Here is a 20,479-nt window from a genome sequence, read left to right as displayed (position 1 = left end):
TAGCCGTGATTCAATGTAGGTCAGCGAACACTGGGGGTGATGGGTGAGCGGGACTCGGTGCGAGTTAGGACACGGGGGGCAGCCGAGTTTTGGATCACCTCCAGTTTATGTCGGGTAGAATGTGGGAGGCTGGCCAGGAGTGCGTTGGAATAGTCAAGTCTGGAGGTTACAAAGGCACGGATGAGGGTTTCAGCAGCGGATGAGCTGAGGCGGGGTGGAGGTGGGCGATGTTACGGAGGTGGAAATAGGCGGTCTTAGTTATATTGCGGGTATGTGGCCGGAAGTTCATTTTAGGGTCAAATACGAGACCCAGGTTGCGAACAGTCTGGTTCAGCCTCGGACAGGAGTAGGAATAGGAGGGGGCCAAGGACAGATCCTTGGGGGGCACCAGAGGTAACATAGAAACATAGAAAATAGGTGCCGATTAGGCCATTTGGCCCTTCGAGCCTGCACCACCATTCAATAAGATCATGGCTGATCACTACCTCAGTACCCCTTTCCTGCTTTCTCTCCATACCCCTTGATCCCTTTAGCCGTAAGGGGCACATCTAACGATATGGGAGTGAGAAGAGAAGCTGTTGCAGGAGATTCTCGGGCTACGATTAGATGGCTAAGAATGGAACCAGGCGAGTACAGTCCCACCCAGCTGGGCGATGGTGGCGAGGCATTGGAGGAGGATGGAGTGGGACAACCGTGTCAAAGGCTGCAGACAGGTCCTGAAGGACGAGGAGGGATAGGCTACATTTGTCACAGTCACAAAGTACCTCATTTGTGTCCTTGATGAGAGCCGTTTCAGTACTGTGGCAGGGGCGGAGAGCGGATTGGAGGGATTCAAACACAGAGTTCGGGGAAAGATGGGCACGGATTTGGGAGGTGACAACACGATCAAGGATCTTGGAGATGAAAGGGAGGTTGGAGATGGACCGGTAGCTAGCAAGCACGGTGCGGTCAAGGGTTGGGTTATTTGAGGTTAGGGGTGATGATGGCAGATTTGAAGGCGAGTGTCGAGGAAATATTTAGCTTAAATCAACTCAGGCGGAGACGTTCAGAAGTGCACTTCGAGAGAATTTATTTTAAAAAGCAAGATATATCTTGGAGAGCCCACTTAGTCCATACCAAGGCAGAACTCTGTCGTACAAGCAAATTGCACTTATCTTTATACAGAAATTGAATATAGAAATAGAAAAGGAATCTTATTCATTAGTCCCGCGAGTACAAAGGTCGTCTCGGGAGGTACACACTCTATCTGTACTTGCATAGTTTCTCTCTGTTCACAGTCTAATAAGCAGAATCAAAGGAGACTCCCTTTTAATACCAGATGGTCATTTAATTGCATCTGTAAGTTTCAAGGCTAAAAAGCGTGGCTATTTTCTAGTCTTATTATTTCTTTAAGCATAGCAAATAAAAATAATGTAACCCTTCCCTCTTCCATAAGCCATGGATTCATAGATTCTTTCTTCCACAATTCCTTCCTTGTTGATCTTTTTATTTTTTAGATCAACATAATTTCCTATATTTTCTTCTTTAGCAAAAGGGGGTGTATACCCTTCCGGATAGGGTCGCATTTGGAGATAATCGTCTTCATCAACCTTTTCCTCTAAGCGACTTAACCTTCCTTTCATGCATACACCTTTTTTTTCTATTTCGGAGAGCAGGCCTATTACTTGACTAATTACATTTTTCAATTTTATCCACATTCCGCAGAGGATTATTAATAATACAAGCATAACCACACCTACGATTACTATGGGGTGTATAGCAAGCTTCAGTACTGCTGTAGCTTTTGGGGACCATCCGGTAAACACACCCCACCAGTGGTGTACTGTCAAAGAGGTGACTTCATCTGCGATTCTCACTAGCTGCCCCTTCTTGTAACTCATTTCGACTCTAAATTGGTGGATGTCTCTGCCTTGCTTTGACAGAGCTTCCTCAATTTTCTTGTCATTACGTATCAAATTGTGCAGTCTGGTCAAATTAATTACAGGGGGTAAGGGTTCAATCTTGTGCATAGACAGATATTTTTCTACATTTTGCCATTGCCCAAAGGTATAAGTTCTTTTTATTTCAGGGTCATACAGAGTGTAGACTCTTCTCACGCATTTATTAATGGGGGGTTTATACAAAATTCCATCTAGATAGACAGGTTTATTTCCTGTCACACAGATCTCATTCTGTCCTATTTCCGTTATATCAGTGTCATTTGTTGGCTTTAATTCCCATTTACATACTCCAATGGAGTGCTGCAGTGAGCATGGTTCGTGTATGGCGGTTTGATAGGGACATACCATTCCGAATGGCCACCTAGCACATCCCCTCTGGTGATGTGTCATATTCTTCTCATCGACCCAATCTCCTTTAAATTCTGGGTACCAGAAGTTCTGTCCAAACAGCTGGGGCATTACTTGGAACTGACACCAAATCTCTTTTCGTGTCATACTTACTATCTCTCCAGTAACGTTACATCCTTTTGAATTACAACTGGTATATCTTTTTTGAGGGCTAATGGTTAAGTTAAGAAGCTTATTTTTTTGGTAATTTCCAGCAACCTTTCCCATGTGTTAGCATGGAAGGATAATATTTTCCTTTCTAACTCGGCTCTTAATAGTTGCCTGATCATTTCTTTAAACAGGAAATGGGTGTACTTGTTTACTCCCTGTCGTTCTTTCATTAGGTTCTCTATTTCCTTCTCTATCCCTTCATTCTGTTGCCAGGTCATTTCATTTATGACGTAACCTGATATCTGTAATTGCTGTAATCCTTCATCCCAGGCATTTCTGATTTTTATATCTTCCCCTACCAGTCCTCCGACGGCCTGGATTTTATTTTGTAGGGTCTCGATATCCATGGAGTTCAATGCTCCTATTCCTGCTCCCACTCCACCTAACACAGTCTCTAACACATCCCGTTTCTTTCTTTGGGGTCTTTCTTTTTCAAAAGATACCTTAACACTGGTTGTGTGGCAACCATCTTCTTTCTTTGGGGGATATTTAATTCGTATTGTTAGATTTAATACACCTGGGGATCTTACCACTGGGATGCAAGTGGTCAGTATCCTTTTTAGATGTCCCGGTTCTCGGTCTTCTGGGTGGCCGGATTCTTTTACTGACCATTTTACTACATATGGGTCTCCTCCATTCACCGGGGTGTTATTCATGCACAACATCCGCTGCCATTCTACCATACTTGTAAAAGAATAACGGAGGAAGTCTTTTCTCTCGTCCGGCCCTCCTATGTACCCCCATCTCTTGTTTTTCCCCGTGCTGTGGGTACACTTCATCCACACATCGGCCTGGTATTCTATGAACAACTGATACCCTTTCCCCAATATAAACTGAAATTCCCGTCTTTCTTCCTTCATTCCACATGCCTCACATCGTGCCGTAAAATTTCCTACTTTACAACTTTGGCCTGCTGGGCATAAAAAATTGCCTTGCTGCCTTATACTATTACTTGTTTCTCATACCATATTTCCCTTCCATACTCTTCCTTCTTTTAGGACTTCTTCCTTTTGCCGGGAGTTCCCTGTTGCTAAAATGATCAGTATACCTATCGCCCATTTATAATTTTTCCAAGAGTCCCTTCCCATCTTTCCTTTCTTGTTTGTTTCTATACCACTCTTGAAATAAGTCGTTACAATAATAACACGTCCACACGATAGTAACAGTGAGCCAAATAATAAAGGCCCAAACTGGCACACAAATGAGCTCTGACATTCGTCCGTGAATTTTTGAGCAATTATTTAAAGTTCAAATATTTAATACAAGAGCAGGAACAGTTTTTTCAGCGAGAAGATGGCTGTTTTCTTAGTTGGGCGACCATAGTACGTCCTGGTTCAATGCCTTTTCCTTCGGCTGTAATTCGTCAGGGAAATAGTGTTTACAGCGGGTTGCATGCACCCAGTTCGGGTGCTTTTCCAACTTCAAAGCGGTTCGTGTTGTGAGAATTATCTGATACGGTCCTTTCCACCTAGGAGAAAAGGATTCTTTATTTAATGTTTTTACTAACACTTGATCTCCAGGTCTGAAAGGGTGCATATTTCCTTCCGACGGGGGCACCTGTGTCTGCTTTATTTGTTCATGCAGACTTCTTGCTATTTCACACATGGCCTGAGCATACTTTAGTGATTTTTCATCATTCCAAATTAATGCTATTTTATCATCTGTCAGTGGTGGTTTTACGCCAGTAGGCATTGGTCTTCCCAATAAAGCTTCATGTGGTGTTAAATCAGTGTTTCGGTTTTTCTGGTTTCTCAGTGTATACAATACTAATGGTAAGGTTTCTGGCCACTTCAGTGCAGTCTCCTGACATACCTTGGTAAGGGTAGATTTTATTATCCCATTTACTCTTTCTACCATTCCCGAGGACTGTGGCTGATATGGTATATGTAACTTCCACTGGAACCCTAACGCTTCTGCAAGATTTTGCACGATCTTTCTGGTGAAGTGGGTTCCCCTGTCACTGTTGATTCCCATAGGTATCCCATATCTTGGTACTATTTCTTTAAATAGAATTTTTACTACTGTTCGGGCATCGTCTTTCCTAGTGGCGTACGCTTCTACCCACCTTGTGAACATATCTACTATGACTAATAGATACTTAAGACCTGATACTGGAGGCATGTGGACAAAGTCAATTTGCAAATTTTCAAAGGGCATACTTGGTTGGGGAAGATAATCATATCCAGCAGGTGTTTTACCTCTGTTATTTTGTTGACAAATTTGGCATGTCCTAGCAACTTTCTCAATTACTACTGTTATTCCTGGTGCATACCACTGTGCATTAATAGCATGTATCATCCCTCCTTTGCCCATGTGAGCCTGACCGTGTGCTAGGCGAGACAGGGGCAAAAATAGAGATCTAGGGCAAACAGTTCGCCCATCAGGGTGATACCAAATGTCATTTTTTAGAAAACAACCCTGGTTTTCCCAAGTTCTTCCTTCCTGCATGGTAACTTGTTGTTGGGCTGTTTTGAGTTGTTGGATGTCAAGTACCTGTGGAGGGGAAACCGAGACTGCTTGAAGGCAGTCTGCCTGTGCCGAAGCGGCCTGTTTGGCTGCCTCGTCAGCCCTCCTATTTCCTACTGATACTTCATCCTCACCGGTTGTGTGAGCTGCACATTTGATAACGGCTACCTTAATTGGCAACTGAATGGCGTCTAATAGATTAAGCACCAGTGGTGAGTGCTTAATATGCTTTCCACCAGAGATGATAAAGCCTCTGTTTTTCCACAGTTGTCCAAAATCATGGACCACACCGAATGCATATCTAGAATCAGTATAGATATTAGCAGTATGATCTTTAGCTATTATACAAGCCCTAGTGAGGACAAACAATTCAGCAGCCTGTGCCGAGGTTCCGGGAGGCAGGGCGAATGCTTCAACAGTTTCGTGGGGATTTACAATAGCATAGCCTGACAAAAACAAATCATCCGACGGCCTATGTGATGATCCATCCATATAGAGAATAAGATCAGGATTGTCCATGGGCTCTGTGAGCAAATTTGGTCTTGGTAAGGTGGCAACTTCCACCGTTAACAGACAACCATGCTGGTCTGGATCCTCTACTTCTTTAGTAGGAAGAAAGGTGGCTGGGTTTACTACCGGTGTACGTCGAAAGGTATAGTTAGGGTGTGACAGCAGTAATACTTCATAACCTGTTCTTCGAGACGCTGTAAAGTGTTGTGTGGCAGCTGAATTCAAAAGTAATAACACAGCATGGGCTGTAATGACAGTACATGGATGATCCAAAACAATAGGTACCGACTTCTCCACTATGACCGCAGTAGCAGCTACAGCACGTAGACACGCTGGCATTCCCCTTACTACTGGAGGCAGCAAAACCGAATAATAAGCAACTGGTCTATTTCCCCCACCATGTTCTTGGGTTAGTACTGCGGTTGCGAATCCTTCTTTCTCATTCACATACATCTGAAAAGGTTTACCATAATTTGGAAGTCCCAACGCCGGAGCATTAGTAATGGCTTTCTTTAACTGTTTAAATGCCTCCTCTCTCTCTGGGGTCCACTCCACCTTGGGTGGGGCATCTTTTAGGGCGGCTGATCTTAAGACCGCATCCCATTCTCGATAATCGGGGATCCATTGTCTACAGTACGCAACCATCCCTAAAAATGACAAGATATCTTTCTTTGTCTTTGGTATGGTGGCCCTTTGAATTGTCTGAATTCTTTCTGGTCCTAGCTGCCTTTGCCCTTGAGATATGTGAAAACCCAGGTACTGGACTTGAGTCTGACAAAATTGTAACTTTTGTAACGACACTCGGTGCCCTCTTTCACATAGGTGCTGCAACAGTTTCGAGGAATCTTGCATGCACCTGTATCATAGAAACATAGAAACATAGAAAATAGGTGCAGGAGTAGGCCATTCGGCCCTTCTAGCCTGCACCGCCATTCAATGAGTTCATGGCTGAACATTCAACTTCAGTACCCCATTCCTGCTTTCTCGCCATACCCCTTGATTCCCCCTAGTAGTAAGGACCTCATCTAACTCCTTTTTGAATATATTTAGTGAATTGGCCTCAAAACTTTCTGTGGTAGAGAATTCCACAGGTTCACCACTCTCTGGGTGAAGAAGTTCCTCCGCATCTCGGTCCTAAATGGCTTACCCCTTATCCTTAGACTGTGACCTCTGGTTCTGGACTGCCCCAACATTGGGAACATTCTTCCTGCATCTAACCTGTCTAACCCCGTCAGAATTTTAAATGTTTCGATGAGGTCCCCTCTCATTCTTCTGAACTCCAGTGAATACAAGCCCAGTTGATCCAGTCTTTCTTGATAGGTCAGTCCCGCCATTCCGGGAATCAGTCTGGTGAACCTTCGCTGCACTCCCTCAATAGCAAGAATGTCCTTCCTCAGGTTAGGAGACCAAAACTGTACACAATACTCCAGGTGTGGCCTCACCAATGCCCTGTACAACTGTAGCAACACCTCCCTGCCCCTGTACTCAAATCCCCTCGCTATGAAGGCCAACATGCCATTTGCTTTCTTAACCGCCTGCTGCACCTGCAGGCCAACCTTCAATGACTGATGTACCACGACACCCAGGTCTCTTTGCACCTCCCCTTTTCCTAATCTGTCACCATTCAGATAATAGTCTGTCTCTCTGTTTTTACCACCAAAGTGGATAACCTCACATTTATCCACATTATACTTCATCTGCCATGCATTTTCCCACTCACCTAACCTATCCAAGTCACTCTGCAGCCTCACAGCATCCTCCTCGCAGCTCACACTGCCACCCAACTTAGTGTCATCCGCAAATTTGGAGATACTACATTTAATCACCTCATCTAAATCATTAATGTACAGTGTAACCAGCTGGGGCCCCAGCACAGAACCTTGCGGCACCCCACTAGTCACTGCCTGCCATTCTGAAAAGTAACCATTTACTCCTACTCTTTGCTTCCTGTCTGCCAACCAGTTCTCAATCCACGTCAGCACACTACCCCCAATCCCATGTGCTTTAACTTTGCACATTAATCTCTTGTGTGGGACCTTGTCGAAAGCCTTCTGAAAGTCCAAATACACCACATCAACTGGTTCTCCCTTGTCCACTCTACTGGAAACATCCTCAAAAAATTCCAGAAGATTTGTCAAGCATGATTTCCCTTTCACAAATCCATGCTGACTTGGACCTATCATGTCACCTCTTTCCAAATGCTCTGCTATGACATCCTTAATAATTGATTCCATCATTTTACCCACTACCGATGTCAGGCTGACTGGTCTATAATTTCCTGTTTTCTCTCTTCCTCCTTTTTTAAAAAGTGGGGTTACATTGGCTACCCTCCACTCCATAGGAACTGATCCAGAGTCTATGGAATGTTGGAAAATGACTGTCAATGCATCCGCTATTTCCAAGGCCATCTCCTTAAGTACTCTGGGATGCAGACCATCAGGCCCTGGGGATTTATCGGCCTTCAATCCCATCAATTTCCCCAACACAATTTCCCGACTAATAAGGATTTCCCTCAGTTCCTCCTTCTTACTAGACCCTCTGACCCCATTTATATCCGGAAGGTTGTTTGTGTCCTCCTTAGTGAATACCGGACCAAAGTACTTGTTCAATTGGTCTGCCATTTCTTTGTTCCCCGTTATGACTTCCCCTGATTCTGACTGCAGCGGACCTACATTTGTCTTTACTAACCTTTTTCTCTTTACATATCTATGGAAGCTTTGGCAGTCCATTTTAATGTTCCCTGCAAGCTTCCTCTCGTACTCTATTTTCCCTGCCCTAATCAAACCCTTTGTCCTCCTCTGCTGAGTTCTAAATTTCTCCCAGTCCCCGGGTTCGTTGCTATTTCTGGTCAATTTGTATGCCACTTCTTTATTATCCCTGATTTCCGTGATAGCCATGGTTGAGCCACCTTCCCTTTTTTTTTACGCCAGACAGTGCGGCGCTCCCTCGGTACTGCCCTTCCGACAGTGCGGCGCTCCCTCAGTACTGCCCCTCCGACAGTGTGGCACTCCCTCAGTATTGCCCCTCCGACAGTGCAGCGCTCCCTCAGTATTGCCCCTCCGACAGTGCAGTGCTCCCTCAGTATTGCCCCTCCAACAGTGTGGCACTCCCTCAGTATTGCCCCTCCGACAGTGCGGCACTCCCTCAGTACTGCCCCTCCGACAGTGCGGCGCTCCCTCAGTACTGCCCCTCCGACAGTGTGGTACTCCCTCAGTACTGCCCCTTCGACAGTGCGGCACTCCCTCAGTACTGCCCCTCCGACAGTGTGGCACTCCCTCAGTATTTCCCCTCCGACAGTATGGCACTCCCTCAGTACTGCCCCTCCGACAGTGTGGCACTCCCTCAGTACTGCCCCTTCGACAGTGCGGCACTCCCTCAGTACTGCCCCTCCGACAGTGTGGCACTCCCTCAGTATTTCCCCTCCGACAGTATGGCACTCCCTCAGTCCTACCCCTCCGACAGTGTGGCACTCCCTCAGTACTGCCCCTCCGACAGTGCGGCACTCCTTCAGTATTGCCCCTCCGACAGTATGGTGCTCCCTCAGTACTAACGTTGGGAATGTCGGCCTAGATTTCTGTGTTCAGTCTCTGGAGTGAGACTGGAACTCGCAACATTTGATTCAGAGCGGAGGGCGTGCAGCCCATTGAGCCAAGGCTGGAGGAGATTATTCTCACTGACTCACACTGAAAATGAGATAATTTATAAATATTTGGCACAATTCCCACCCAGATTCCTCACCCCAGCTGTGTGTTAAAATGCATTCATTCTCAAACGATTGCCTTTAAACAGCATCTCCGCAGTGGAAAAACTCCACCCAGAGGGTTTAAATCTGAATGGAAACTCGTGCAACACTGCATCAGTCCCAACTTTGACCGGGACCTGCAGCCTCTCTGGCCTGTGACACTCACCCACCCCCCCAGGACTCTCTCCCTGCTCCCAGCTTGGACTGCACCCTCACTATCCCAGCCACCCAGGTCCAAGTCCCTCAGCCTCATCTCACCGACTGCCACTGAGAAATAGTCCAGTCAATCCCCGGCCTCCCGGGTCTGCATCAGGAGCGAGAGCCATTAATTAAATATTAATAATCTTAAAGAGAGAGAGAGAGAGACAGACAGACAAAGGCAGAGAGAGAGAGAGACAGACAGACAAAGGCAGAGAGAGAGAGACAGACATAAGCACATACACTAATAGAGATACCGAGACACACACAGACTCTCACACACACAGGCACTCACGGGCAAAAGGAGACACATAGAGACAGTCAGAGACACAGATTCCCTCTCTCGCTTACACAGAGAGACATACACACATATACAGAGAGAGAGACACACACATATACAGAGAGAGACACACACACATATACAGAGAGAGAGAGACACACACACATATACAGAGATAGAGAGGGACACACACACATATACAGAGAGAGAGACACACACACACACATATAGAGAGAGACACACACATATACAGAGATAGAGAGAGACAAATATGCATATACATAAAGACACACACATATAGAGAGAGAGAGAGAAGCACACACATATACAGAGAGAGACATAAGAACATAAGAACATAAGAATTAGGAACAGGAGTAGGCCATCTAGCCCCTCGAGCCTGCTCCGCCATTCAATAAGATCATGGCTGATCTGGCCGTGGACTCAGCTCGACTTACCCGCCCGCTCCCCATAACCCTTAATTCCCTTACACACACACACACACATACATAGAGACAGAGACAGAGAGAGAGACACACACACACAGACACACACACATATAGAGAGAGACACACACACACAGAGACACACATATATACAGAGAGAGAACGACACACACACACTCAAACACACACACATAGAGAGAGAGAGAGACACACACACAGAGACACACACACATATACAAAGAGAGACACACACACACGCACAGAGACACACACACATACCCACACAGATGCCGAGACACACACACACCCACATAGATACAGAGACACATACACACACACACAGACAGAGAGACCCACACACCGATACAGATACCGATGCACATACACACGCAGACTCTTGCAAACACAGGCACTCATGGGCAAATGGAGAGACACATACATACAGACAGAGACACAGATTCTCTCTATTTCTCATACAGAGAGACATGCACAAATATACAGAGACAGAGAGAGAGAGACACACACACACATATACAGACAGACACACACACACCCACACAGATACAGAGACGCATACACACACACAGATAAACACACACACACAGATACAGAGACACATTCATACACACACAGACAGAGAGAGATAGACACACACATACCCCTACACAGATACACATACACACACACACACAGATAAACACACACACACAAAGATAGAGACACCCACACACACAGATAGAGACACCCACACAGAAAGAGACAGAGACATGTACAGAGACACACACAGATGAAGAGAGACACACACACACAGACACAGAGACGCATACACACACACAAACACACACAGAGATAGAGACACATACATACACACAGAGAGAGATAAACACACACACACACATACACACAGAGATACAGACACACACACACCCACACACAGATACAGAGATACCCACAGAGAGGCAGAGACACAAAAAGATACACACACACACTCATCATCATCATAGGCAGTCCCTCGGAGGCGAGGATGACTTGCTTCCAAGTGAGTTCTCAGGTGACTGATGGGACCAATGCGGGACCTACAGTCTCTGTCACTGGTGGGGCAGACGGTGGTTGAAGGTAAGGGTGGCCTGGTTTGCCGCATGCTCCTTCCTCTGTCTGCGCTTGTTTGCTGCATGCTCTCGGCGACGAGACTCGAGGTGCTCAGAGCCCTCCCGGATGCACTTCCTCCACTTAGGGCGGACTGGTCTTTGGCCAGGGTCTCCCAGGTGTCGGTGGGGATGTTGCACTTTATCAGGGAGGCTTTGAGGGTGTCCCTGTAACGTTTCCTCTGCCCACCTGGGGCTCGCATGCCGTGTCGAAGCTCCGAGTAGAGCGCTTGTTTTGGGAGTCTCGTGTCGGGCATGCGGATGATGTGGCCTGCCCAGCGGAGCTGGTCGAGTGTGGTCAATGCTTCGATGCTGGCCTGAGCGAGAACACTAACGTTGGTGCAGAGTCTGCGTTGGTAGTATTTCTCCAGTGTTTTGAGATGTCTGCTGGATATAGTCCATGTCTCTGAGCCATACAGGACGGCGGGTATTACTACAGCCCTGTACACCATGAGCTTGGTGCCAGATTTGAAGTCCTGGTCTTCCTCAAGCGACCGAAGGCTGAGGCAGACACACACAGACATAGGCAGAGAGTCACATACACACAGAGACACACACACACAGGGGCAGAGGGAGGACAGATATAGACAGTCAGACACACACACATTCTCTCTCTCTCTCACACACACACATCGACACCGCCACCCGCTGGTGAGCCCCCGCACTGCAGGTCCACAGGGAGTCCTCCACAAGCACCGCTACTGGCTGGTGGGCGCCGGCACTGCAGATCCACAGGGAGTCCTCCATAAGCACCGCCACCAGCTGTTGGGCGCCGGCACTGCAGGTCCACAGGGAGTCCTCCTCATACAACGCCACCGGCTGCTGGGCGCCCGCACTGCAGGTCCACAGGGAGTCCTCCACAAGCACCGCCACTGGCTGGTGGGCGCCGGCACTGCAGATCCACAGGGAGTCCTCCACAAGCACCGCCACCAACTGTTGGGCGCCGGCACTGCAGGTCCACAGTGAGTCCTCCACTAACACCGCCACCGGCTGATGGGCCCCCGCATTGCAGGTCCATTGGAGTCCTCCAGCGACACCGTCACCGGCTGCTGGACCCCAGCATTGCAGGTCCACAGGGAGTTCTCCACATACACCGCCACCGGCTGGTGGGCGTCCGCATTGCAGGTCCATGGAATCCTCCATAAACACCGCCACCGGCTGGTGGGCGCCGGCACTGCAGGTCCATGGCGTCCTCCACAAACACCGCCACCAGTTGGTGGGCCCCCGCATTGCAGGTCCATTGAAGTCCTCCAATGACACCGCCACCAGCTGTTGGGCGCCGGCACTGCAGGTCCACAGGGAGTCCTCCACATACACCGCCACCGGCTGCTGGGCGCCCGCACTGCAGGTCCACAGGGAGTCCTCCACAAGCACCGCCACTGGCTGGTGGGCGCCGGCACTGCAGATCCACAGTGAGTCCTCCACAAGCACCGCCACCAGCTGTTGGGCGCCGGCACTGCAGGTCCACAGTGAGTCCTCCACAAACACCGCCACCGGCTGGTGGGGCCCCGCATTGCAGGTCCATTGGAGTCCTCCAGCGACACCGTCACCGGCTGGTGGACCCCAGCATTGCAGGTCCACAGGGAGTTCTCCACATACACCGCCACCGGCTGGTGGGCGTCCGCATTGCAGGTCCATGGAGTCCTCCATAAACACCGCCACCGGCTGGTGGGCGCCGGCACTGCAGGTCCATGGCGTCCTCCACAAACACCGCCACCAGTTGGTGGGCCCCCGCATTGCAGGTCCATTGAAGTCCTCCAATGACACCGCCACCGTCTGGAGGACCTCAGCATTGCAGGTCCACAGGGAGTCCTCCGCACACACTGCCACCAGCTGTTGGGCGCCGGCACTGCAGGTCCACAGGGAGTCCTCCACAAGCACCGCCACCGGCTGGTGGGCGCCGGCACTTGCAGGTCCATGGAGTCCTCCACAAACACCGGCACCAGTTGGTGGGCCCCCGCACTGCGGGTCCATGGAGTCCTCCAGCGACACCGCCACCGGCTGGTGGGCCCCCGCACTGCAGGTCCATGGAGTCCTCCAGCGACACCGCCACCGGCTGGTGGGCCCATGCAATGCGCGGCCCTGGACTTCGTGGACCATTTCCCAGACCTCGGGAGCCTCTTATCAACAAGAGTAGACATAGAAACATAGAAAATAGGTGCAGGAGTCGGCTATTCGGCCCTTCGAGCCTGCACCGCCATTCAACGAATTCATGGCTGAACATTCCCTCAGTGCCCCATTCCTGCTTTCTCGCCATACCCCTTGATCCCCCTAGTAGTAAGGACTACATCTAACTCCTTTTTGAATATATTTAGTGAATTGGCCTCAACAACTTTCTGTGGTAGAGAATTCCACAGGTTCACCACTCTCTGGGTGAAGAAGTTTCTCCTCATCTCGGTCCTAAATGGCTTACCCCTTATCCTTAGACTGTGACCCTTGGTTCTGGACTTCCCCAACATCGGGAACATTCTTCCTGCATCTAACCTGTCCAATCCCGTCAGAATTTTATATGTTTCTATGAGAGCCCCTCTCATTCTTCTGAACTCCAGTGAATACAAGCCCAGTTGATCCAGTCTTTCTTCATATGTCAGTCCTGCCATCCCGGGAATCAGTCTGGTGAACCTTCGCTGCACTCCCTCAATAGCAAGAATGTCCTTCCTCAAGTTATGAGACCAAAACTGTACACAATACTCCAGGTGTGGCCTCACCAAGGCCCTGTACAACTGTAGTAACACCTCCCTGCCCCTGTACTCAAATCCTCTCACTATGAAGGCAAACATGCCATTTGCTTTCTTAACCGCCTGCTGTACCTGCATGCCAACCTTCAATGACTGATGTACCATGACACCCAGGTCTCGTTGCACCTCCCCTTTTCCTAATCTGTCACCATTCAGATAATAGTCTGTCTCTCTGTTTTTACCACCAAAGTGGATAACCTCACATTTATCCACATTATACTTCATCTGCCATGCATTTGCCCACTCACCTAACCTATCCAATTCACTCTGCAGCCTCATAGCATCCTCCTCGCAGCTCACACTTAGCGTCATCCGCAAATTTGGAGATACTACATTTAATCCCCTCGTCTAAATCATTAATGTACAGTGTAAACAGCTGGGGCCCCAGCACAGAACCTTGCGGTACCCCACTAGTCAATGCCTGCCATTCTGAAAAGTACCCATTTACTCCTACTCTTTGCTTCCTGTCTGACAACCAGTTCTCAATCCACAGACCCTGTTAGAGGTGGGATAGACATTGGTCAGGGGAAGGGGTTGGTAGGTTTGCTGTGCGCTCCTTCCGCTGCCTGCGCTTGGCCTCTTCATGCTCCTTCCGTCAAGACTCAAAGAGCTCAACACCCTCCCACCTCGGGCGGTCTGCGGCCAGCGTCTCCCAGGTGTCAGTGGTGATGTCGCACTTTACCAGGGAGGCTTTGAGAGCGTCACCGTAACATTTCCGCTGTCCTCCTTTGGCTCGTTTACCATGAAGGAGCTTCGTATAAAGCATTTGCTTCGGGAGTCTCGTATGTGGCATGCATACTATGTGGCCTGCCCAGCGAAGCTAATCGAGTGTGGTCAGTGCTTCAATGCTGGGGATGTTGCCTGGTCGAGGACACTGATGTTGGTGCGCCTGTCCTCCCAGGGGATTTACAGGATCTTGCGGAGATATCGTTGGTGATATATCTCCAGCGACTTGAGGTGCCTTCTGTACATCGCCCATGCCTCAGACCCATACAGGAGGGCGGGTATTACTACAGCCCTGTAGACCATGAGTTTGGTGGTAGATTTGAGGGCCTGGTCTTCAAACACACTTTTCCGCAGGCGGCCGAGGGCTGCACTGACGCACTGGAGGCGATGCAGAATCTCCGCATCAATGTCTGCCTTTGTTGATAAGAGGCTACCGAGGTATGGGAAATGGTCCACATTGTCAAGGGCCGCGCCGTGGATCTTGATGATTGGAGGGCAGTGCTGTGCAGCGATGACAGGCTGGTGAAGGACCTTTGTCTTACGGGTGTTAAGCGTAAGGCCCATGCTTTCATAAGACTCAGTGAATACATTGACTATATCCTGGAGTTCAGTCTCTGAATGTGCACAGATGCAGGCATCGCCCGCATACTGCAGATCAACGCCAGAGGTTGGAGTGATCTTGGACCTGGCCTGGAGGCAGCGTAGGTTAAACAGCTTCCCACTGCTTCTGTAGTTTAATTCCACTCCAGCGGGGAACTTGTGGATTGTGAGGTGGAGCATGGTGGCGAGGAAGATTGAGAAGAGGGTTGGAGCGATAACGCAGCCCTGTTTGACCCCGGTCCGGACGTGGATTGGGTCTGTAATGGATCCGCTGGTAAGGATCACGGCCTGCATGTCATCGTGGAGCAGGCGGAGGATGTTGACAAACTTTTGGGGGCATCCAAAACGGAGGAGGACGCTCCATAGACCGTCACGGTTGACAGTGTCAAAGGCCTTTGTAAGATCGAAGGCCATGTATATGGGCTGGCGCTGCTCCCTGCAATTTTCCTGCAACTGGTGCGCTGCAAAGATCATGTCTGTTGTGCCCCGTAGGGGATGAAATCCGCATTGTGATTCCGGGAGGAGCTCCTCGGCCACAGGGAGAAGACAATTGAGGAGAACTCTAGCGACAACTTTCCCAGTGGCTGAAAGCAGGGAGATTCCCCTGTAGTTACTGCAGTCGGACTTGTCCCCTTTTTAAAAATGGTCACAATCACCGCATCTCTCAGATCTCCCAGCATGCTCTCCTCTCTCCAGATGAGAGAGATGAGGTCATGTATCCGCGCCAACAGCGCCTCTCCGCCATACTTTAGCGCCTCAACAGGGATTCCATCAGCACCCGTAGCCTGGTTATTCTTAAGCTGTTTTATGGCTTTGCCTACCTCGTGCAACGTTGGAGTTTCACTGAGTTGGTGGCGGGTCACATGCTGCGGGATGGAATCGAGAACGCTCGAGTCAAAGGCAGAGTCTCGATTGAGGAGATCTTCAAAGTGCTCCTTCCATCGGGCCCTGACAGCCTCGGTGTCCTTGATGAGTGTTTCCCCGTTCTTGGCCAGGAGTGGGGTGGGGCCTTGGGAGTTTGAGCCATAGGTGGACTGTACCTGACATCGGTAGTGGGTAAGATGATGGAATCAATTATTAAGGATGTCATAGCAGCGCATTTGGAAAGAAGTGACACGATAGGTCCAAGTCAGCATGGATTTGTGAAAGGGAAATCATGCTTGACAAATCTTCTGGAATTTTTTGAGGATGTTTCCAGTTGAGTGGACAAGGACTTTCAGAAGGCTTTCGACAAGGTCCCACACAAGAGATTAATGTGCAAAGTTAAAGCACATGGGATTGGGGGTAGTGTGCTGACATGGATTGAGAACTGGTTGTCAGATAGGAAGCAAAGAGTAGGAGTAAATGGGGACTTTTCAGAATGGCAGGAGGTGACTAGTGGGGTACCGCAAGGTTCTGTGCTGGGGCCCCAGCTGTTTACATTGTACATTAATGATTTAGACGAGGGGATTAAATGTAGTATCTCCAAATTTGCGGATGACACTAAGTTAGGTGGCAGTGTGAGCTGCGAGGAGGATGCTATGAGGCTGCAGAGCGACTTGGACAGGTTAGGTGAGTGGGCAAATGCATGGCAGATGAAGTATAATGTGGATAAATGTGAGGTTATCCACTTTGGTGGTAAAAACAGAGAGACGGACTATTATCTGAATGGTGACAGATTAGGAAAAGGGGAGGTGCAACGAGACCTGGGTGTCATGGTACATCAGCCATTGAAGGTTAGCATGCAGGTACAGCAGGCGGTTAAGAAAGCAAATGGCATGTTGGCCTTCATAGTGAGAGGATTTGAGTACAGGGGCAGGGAGGTGTTGCTACAGTTGTACAGGGCCTTGGTGAGGCCACACCTGGAGTATTGTGTACAATTTTGGTCTCCTAACCTGAGGAAGGACATTCTTGCTATTGAGGGAGTGCAGCGAAGGTTCACCAGACTGATTCCCGGGATGGCGGGACTGACCTATCAAGAAAGACTGGATCAACTGGGCTTGTATTCACTGGAGTTCAGAAGAATGAGAGGGGATCTCATAGAAACGTTTAAAATTCTGATGGGTTTAGACAGGTTAGATGTAGGAAGAATGTTCCCAATGTTGGGGAAATCCAGAACCAGGGGTCAGAGTCTAAAGATAAGGGGTAAGCCATTTAGGACTGAGATGAGGAGAAACTTCTTCACCCAGAGAGGGGTGAACCTGTGGAATTCTCTACCACAGAGAGTTGTTGAGGCCAATTCACTAAATATATTCAAAAAGGAGTTAGATGTCGTCCTTACTACTAGAGGGATCAAGGGGTATGGCGAGAAAGCAGGAATGGGGTACTGAAGTTGCATGTTCAGCCATGAACTCATTGAATGGCGGTGCAGGCTAGAAGGGCCGACTGGCCTACTCCTGCACCTATTTTCTATGTTTCTATGTTTCTATGTTGACTGCAGCGAAGAATCCTCGCATATCGTGGCTGTCGACCAGTTGCTGTATCTCCTGTGCTTTCTCCATCCACCACCTGTCCCGGGTTTCTTGTTGGACCTGAGCCTTGAGACGTCTGTACCGTTGCTTTGTGGTTCCTGAGTTGGGCTGTTGCTTGAGGCTCAGAAATGCTTTGCGCTTGCAATCTATTAGTTCTTCAATCTCCTGATCATTTTCATCAAACCAGTCCTGATGTTTTCTGATTGAGTGACCAAGTGTCTCTTCACAGGCACTGGTTATAGAGGCCTGGAGGGCAGACCAAGTGCTGTGGGGATTCAGCATCTCAGGGTCATCAATGCACGCCAGATAGGCTGTGAGGCGCTGGCTGTATAGGGCTCCCTTACCTGGGTCTCTAAGTGACCCGGCACTTTTTTACGGAACTGCTTCTGCTGTCCCCTCTGCTTTGGGGCAATGTTAATGTTGATGATGGATCGGATTAGGTGGTGGTCCGTCCAGCAGTCGTCAGCTCCTGTCATGGTGCGGGTGATGCGCACATCCTTGCGATCCCTGGCTCGGACGATGACATAGTCAAGTAGGTACCAGTGTTTGGAGCGAGGGTGTGGAAGAAAACAATCTCTGTAGTATGGTAAAGGGAAGGGTTAAAATCACTTCTTGCTGATATTGTAGAAATAATGGAGCTAGATAAAACACCCAAACTTCTTTGTCTTAAGAAAACAAAAACTGATTATCTGTTCCCTGCATGAGTCTCCTAAAACTGATTATTGACACAGACAGGGAGAAACTATGCAAGAACAGATAATGTGTGCCTTCCGGGATGACCTTTGTATTCTCGGAGTAATATGATTAATGTTAATGTGTGGAATTTGAAGATAAAACTCCTCTTTTTACTGTATAAATATAGCGCGGGTTTTCCTGTAAAAGTCAGAGTTCTGCCTTAGTGTGGACTAAGCGAGCTCTCCGAGATATCTCGTTAGAAATAAACTTTCTCTCGAAGCACGGCTCTGAAAGTCTCCGCTGAGTTAATTTAAGCTAAAATTTCTTCGACAGATTCTGGCGTAGTCAGGCAGGATCTCTAAAAACGAGATCCAAAAGAACCAAACTTAACTTTGAAAAGAGAAAAGAGGAATTTTAAGGACCTTCCTAGCTGAAAGGGGGAAGGTACCAAGGCCGTCCTAGCTAAAAGAGGGACGAGCCACCAAGATCCCTTGAAGGGTGAGGCATTTAAGGTAGCTACCACAAAGAAGCTAAAATAACAAGAAAGCAATAAGGAGACCCCGAGCTGAGCGGAAAAGAGAACACCGGTGAGCGCTTTGTAAAATATTACTGTTTATTTTGTAGGAGTGTCCTTAATTCTCATTTGAGAAAAATCGCGAGACATCGCACCCGGAAGAATGGGAAACAGCTCTAGTCGAGTAGGGCGCTCGCGCCCAGCTCCTAGAAAAGGAAAGAAAGACGACCCCTTGACCAAAGGAATGAAATTACATTCTAAAACCGAAAAGAGAATCCGTAAGGTAGTAAAGCAACGAGAGAAGGTAGGAGATCCAATTGTGCCGCCCGGCTCGCCGGCGGACACTGTAATTAAAGAAACAGGAGATGACCGATTCGCGGTAACGTTAGTAGCGATTTGTACGGTTGGTCTGATGGGGATTGGCCATATGGAGGAAGTTTTAAACTATCTTTAATTGAGGAATGGAGAAAAACAACCAAGGAAGGAGGGGGAGACCCTACTTGGGACAAGAATTACATGGAAAATTGTTTTAATAAATGGATTGAGGTTGCTAAGAGACATCAGCCTCCGAAAAATAAAAATTCGGAGAATAAATCAGGAGGAAAAGAAAAGGGGGAAAATGAAAAACCTCCCTCTTATAGCCCTCCAAACCTTCCTATCCCCTCAGCACCCACCGTGGGACTTTATCCTCGTATAGAACCCCCAAAGCGAAATAGCTGGCAGGAAATTATAGAAATGGTTATTGCCCATAGAGATCAAGCCCGGAGAGAACTAGCTGTCCTCCCGGCCCCACCACCTAATGGAGGAGCCGATGGAGGAAACCCGGAGGTATTAGGAGCAGGGGCTGAAGCAGCAGAGGGAGGGGAAGTCAATCAGAGATCTGGGATGAGTTCTCGACTAAGGTCGCAAACAACCCCAGCCCAGGCAGAAGCCGACTCTACCCTCCTCCTCCAAAATCCCAGGGTAATGATAGGAACCACAGCGGTTTTAAAACCCTGGTCCCCGGGAGAGGCCAGAGATATGATCTCTGCCGCCCCAAACCCGGTAAAGAAACCTATAGCATTTCACAACTGGCTTGAGCAGACATGTACGATTTACAATCCGCTACCGGGGGATATTAAATTATTATTACAAGCAGCCTACGGATCCTCCTGGCAGGGAGTAAAAGATATGTTCTCTATCCCGCCAGGAGAAAGGGGGGATTGGAGAGTTGATGATACCTTGCTGGACAACGGCAATGAGTCATTAACTCACTGGCTGCAACATAGGGGAAGAAATGCAATTCTGCAGGGAGCTAAAAAACATGGGGACATTGGGGAAGTCACCCGCTGTCTGCAGAAAGCGGAAGAATCAATGATAGATTTCGCAGGCAGGTGGAAAAATAGCTGGGACGAGCATGCAGGAATACCCTTGGATCAAAACAAACTTTTAGCAGTGCAGACCTTGTTGAATTGCATGTTACCACAGCATGCCAGAACGTACAAGATCAAGGTC

The sequence above is a fragment of the Pristiophorus japonicus genome, chromosome 14 (genome assembly GCF_044704955.1).
Source record: "Pristiophorus japonicus isolate sPriJap1 chromosome 14, sPriJap1.hap1, whole genome shotgun sequence".
NCBI classification, from domain to species: domain Eukaryota; kingdom Metazoa; phylum Chordata; class Chondrichthyes; family Pristiophoridae; genus Pristiophorus; species Pristiophorus japonicus.
This window is presented reverse-complemented; position numbering follows the sequence as displayed.